Consider the following 5599-nt stretch of genomic DNA (forward strand, 5'->3'; position numbering starts at 1 on the left):
AACGTTTTTGCATCTTGTCCATTCTGAAATGTATTATCAACATGATATAAAAGCCCACCAGCTACATGGCCATTGGCCTCTTGTTGAAACTAGTTTCTAGTTTAAAACATGTTTAATGTACAATTTTACTGATTTTCTTTTTCACAAATCAATATGCAAAATTAATTGATGTATTGACGTCACATGTTCCGCACCATTTTCGGAATTATTTTCCTAGAGGTGTGGAAAAAAATCTCAACCTATAAGAAAACCACATTAGGCATTAACAATAGAAAATTGATTATTTCAGTGTACAATTTATTGTTGAAATTGTTATGTTGAACAATGCTGTAATGGTTCACCTAGCATACGTCTCTGAATGTTCAAGTACAGAATTTAATATAACATGATTAAGTGCATAGAATCCAAAACAGTCGCAAATTTGAATTTAATTAGAGCTCTGTAACTCAACAAAAAATGGTACTGAAAACTGGTGAAACAGATATTGCATGTTGTTTTGTCAGATTGACACTGTTTCTGAATCCAAATTAACACTACTCTTTTGGATGATGTTCAACTGGTGTACATAGATCTAGATCTATTATACATTGTGAATCTCACCTAGTTGTTAATACCCAAAGAAAGAGGAAATTGTTATATAATAGGCCTACATTGATATTATGTATCATTATCATATATCTCAGGGAAGGTTGAGAGTTTTAATGAACTGTACGTTGCTACTTGCTTTTTTTGTCAGTTTATCAGAACAAATCACTGAAATCAGTATTTAAGTGTATTGTAAGATTTTTACTGCTCTATTATAAGTAAAATATAAAGGGGGACTTGGTTTTGCTTATAGTGCTTATAAAGCAACTAGTGAGAGGTGCATCATACAGTATTCTTTGTTGTGTAATTGGTTCTAGTTATATACAGTCAAACCTGTCCTATGGTACCTTCCAAGGGAGTTAATAAAAAAAAAATGACCCGAAAAGAAAGCTCATGATTATCCTGCCACATACTGGCAAATATCTGTCCTAATGTCTCAAAAAGAACATAAATTTCAGTTTAATAGTAAGTTGACTGATTATGCACTCTTTTTCATACTTCCCAAGCAAATTTTTGTACTTCTATCTATCAAAATTTTGTGAAAATTGTCTGAATGGCTAGGACGTCTTTTCGCCATATCCCATCTCCTTTTTGAGAAGTAAAGTTCTTTCGTTGGCTTTTGGGTGTTATCCGGGCAAAGATAATGAATTCAATACATTTTATGAGGCAGAATAAGACATTTCATGCATTTCTGAAGTGTTTTTTAATCGCCAAAAGCGGACAAGTTCGTCCGGTTTCTTTTTGATTATGGCTTCTGCTGCCATTTTTAAACTCAGAAAGTCACTGAAAAAAGTCGCTGAAAAAAGTTGCTCTTCATCGTTTGGGACACAGATATGATGGTCGTTAGTCGCGTCTGACAGGTAGTCCCTTAATTCAGGTCACTAGTATAGTAAATAACGTTGGGAGGGAAAATACGGTCGCATATGAAAGGAAGTTGTTTAATTCAGGTGGTTGCTAAGGCAGATTTGACTGTAAATAGCTGACATCTGTTCAGTCAGGACTCAGGATACTGAAACAGACCCAAACTTTGGTATGTTTCGTCAGCACCATAAGGCCACCCAGTCTTCGCCACTTACCCACTTCCCAGTACATGTACTTGCATATTTAGTGTGCTCCGCTTTGGTATATGATGCTATTGACGTTTTGTAAACCGTACTTGCTAAGACTATAAAATAGAGATTTGAATTGACAATTGCTTTAATTTACACAGTCTTTATTTATTTATGAAATGTTATCATTTGTCAAACTTATCTGTATAATGGTCTTTGTAGTCAATCTGTCATTGACAGAACAAAGTGACTTTTATAGAGAGCAAATATAGAGAGTAATATAAAGCAAAATTAAATGTTCAAATTTCAAGTGAAATTTCATTAGAATAAAAAAAAGTATCAAATTTTGTTAAAGTTTTCTGACTTGTGGTTGTAACAAAGATAATCATGCAGTTGCAGTGCATGACCATTCAGAATGACGAGCGTTCATAAGAGTTTTAAAGTTGTTAAAATGTGCCACATTCAGATATTCTCTTAATTAGTGATACATTCATTGATTGAACAAAAATATATCAAAATAGATATATATTGATTTTATTCTTACAGTCCCAGGGTATTTATTGTGTTGGGCAGTAGTCATATCAGTCATTGTGCACCTCAAATTAACAGATATTGCACAAGATTTAGAAACTGAATTGATTTGTTGTAGGTGATGATGACAATATATGCTCATACCACAACAGATGTGACAGTTCAAGCTCCCACAGATGTGACAGGTCAAGCTCCCACAGATGAGACAGGTCAAGCTCCCACAGATGAGATAGGTCAAGCTCCCACAGATGTGACAGTTCAAGCTCCCACAGATGTGACAGGTCAAGTGCCCACAGATAAGACAGGTCAAGCTCCCACAGATGAGATAGGTCAAGCTCCCACAGATGAGACAGGTCAAGCTCCCACAGATGTGACAGTCCAAGCTCCCACAGATGTGACAGTCCAAGCTCCCACTGATGTGACAGTTCAAGTCCAAACTCCCACTGATGTGACAGTTCAAGTCCAAGCTCCCACTGATGTGACAGTTCAAGTCCAAACAAATGTGACAGGTCAAGTCCCCACATATGCGACAGGTCAAGCTCCCATAGATGTGACATGTCAAGCTCCGACAGATGTGACAGTTCAAGCCTCCACAGATGTGACAGGTCAAGCCTCCACAGATGTGACAGGTCAAGCTCCCATAGATGTGACAGGTCATGCTCCCACAGATGAAACAATTCAAGCTTTCACAGATGAAACAATTCAGGCTTTCACAGATGAAACAATTCAAGCTTTCACATATGAAACAATTCAAGCTACAAAAGGTATGACGGTCCAAGCTCCCACAGATGTGAAGGTCCAAGCTCCCACAGATGTGAAGGTCTAAGCTTCCACTGATGTGACAGTCCAAGCTTCCACAGATGAGACGTCAGAGACTGTGCAGGATCCTACAGATGTGATATTCCAGGCTTCCATGTTTGCCTCACGTATGTAAAATTTTTGACACTAAGAAAAAATATTTGTATTCCCTTAGCATGTATATATAAAGAGAGAGAGAGAGAGAGCAGAGGAAAAATATGCTTTTACCTGTCTGTCTCATATGACAGTGTACTAGTGTAAACATACATATTTTAGCGCATTTCGCACTTAAAACATGGCGCCAATTGTTTCTGTATGTTCTCAAATGCATATATTTTGGGTGCACCAATTCATCAATGCACTTAGCTATTTATATTTGGCATAATATGCTAAAATAAGTACGTTTACAGTATGGGCAATAGTTCAAAGCCTCTTTATCTGATCTTGCTCGAGCTTACTACAATTACTGAATTCATTTGTTGTAGGTGACGATGGCAAGGCTGGTACTCCCACAGATGTGATGGCCCAAGCTCCCACATATGAGACAGGTCAAGCTCCCACAGATGTGACAGTTCAAGCTCCCACAGATGAGACAGGTCAAGCTCCCACAGATGTGACAGTTCAAGCTCCCACAGATGTGACAGGTCAAGCTCCCACAGATGTGACAGGTCAAGCTGCCACAGATGAGATAGGTCAAGCTGCCACAGATGTGACAGGTCAAGCTCCCACAGATGTGACAGGTCAAGTGCCCACAGATGAGACAGGTCAAGCTCCCACAGATGAGACAGTTCAAGCTCCCACAGATGAGACAGGTCAAGCTCCCACAGATGAGACAGTTCAAGCTCCCACAGATGAGACAGGTCAAGCTCCCACAGATGAGATAGGTCAAGCTCCCACATGTGGCAGGTCAAGCTCCCACAGATGAGACAGGTCAAGCTCCCACAGATGTGACAGTTCAAGCTCCCACAGATGAGACAGGTCAAGCTCCCACAGATGAGACAGGTCAAGCTCCCACAGATGTGACAGGTCAAGCTCCCACAGATGAGATAGGTCAAGCTCCCACAGATGAGACAGGTCAAGCTCCCACAGATGTGACAGTTCAAGCTCCCACAGATGTGACAGGTCAAGCTCCCACAGATGTGACAGGTCAAGCTGCCACAGATGAGATAGGTCAAGCTCCCACAGATGTGACAGGTCAAGCTCCCACAGATGTGACAGGTCAAGTGCCCACAGATGAGACAGGTCAAGCTCCCACAGATGAGACAGTTCAAGCTCCCACAGATGAGACAGGTCAAGCTCCCACAGATGAGACAGTTCAAGCTCCCACAGATGAGACAGGTCAAGCTCCCACAGATGAGATAGGTCAAGCTCCCACATGTGACAGGTCAAGCTCCCACAGATGAGACAGGTCAAGCTCCCACAGATGTGACAGTTCAAGCTCCCACAGATGAGACAGGTCAAGCTCCCACAGATGAGACAGGTCAAGCTCCCACAGATGTGACAGTCCAAGCTCCCACAGATGTGACAGGTCAAGTGCCCACAGATGAGACAGGTCAAGCTCCCACAGATGAGATAGGTCAAGCTCCCACAGATGAGATAGGTCAAGCTCCCACAGATGAGACAGTTCAAGCTCCCACAGATGAGATGGCCCAAGCTCCAACATATGAGACAGGTCAAGCTCCCACATATGAGACAGGTCAAGCTCCCACAGATGAGACATGTCAAGCTTCCACAGATGAGATATCAGAGACTGTGCAGGATCCTACAGATATGACAGGTCAAGCTCCCACAGATGAGATAGGTCAAGCTCACACAGATGTGACAGGTCAAGCTCCCACAGATGTGACAGGTCAAGCTCCCACAGATGTGACAGGTCAAGCTCCCACAGATGAGATAGGACAAGTTCCCACATATGTGACAGGTCAATCTCCCATAGATGATACGTCAGAGACTGTGCAGGATCCTACAGATATGACAGGTCAAGCTCCCACAGATAAGATAGGTCAAGCTCCCACAGATGTGACAGGTCAAGCTCCCACAGATGAGATTGGTCAAGCTCCCACATGTGACAGGTCAAGCTCCCACAGATGAGATAGGACAAGTTCCCACATATGTGACAGGTCAAGCTCCCACAGATGAGATAGGTCAAGCTCCCACAGATGAGACAGGTCAAGCTCCCACAGATGAGATAGGTCAAGCTCCCACAGATGTGACAGGTCAAGCTGCCACAGATGAGATAGGTCAAGCTCCCACAGATGTGACAGGTCAAGCTCCCACAGATGAGATAGGTCAAGCTCCCACAGATGTGACAGGTCAAGCTCCCACAGATGAGATAGGTCAAGCTTCCACAGATGTGACAGGTCAAGCTCCCACAGATGTGACAGGTCAAGCTCCCACAGATGAGATAGGTCAAGCTCCCACAGATGTGACAGGTCAAGCTCCCACAGATGAGATAGGTCAAGCTCCCACAGATGAGATAGGTCAAGCTCCCACAGATGTGACAGGTCAAGCTTCCACAGATGAGACGTCAGAGACTGTGCAGGATCCTACAGATGTGATATTCCAGGCTTCCATGTTTGCCTCACGTATGTAAAATTCTTGTCACTTATAACAAAGAATTCTTTAGCATATATAGA

The sequence above is a fragment of the Pecten maximus genome, unplaced genomic scaffold (genome assembly GCF_902652985.1).
Source record: "Pecten maximus unplaced genomic scaffold, xPecMax1.1, whole genome shotgun sequence".
Classification (NCBI taxonomy): domain Eukaryota; kingdom Metazoa; phylum Mollusca; class Bivalvia; order Pectinida; family Pectinidae; genus Pecten; species Pecten maximus.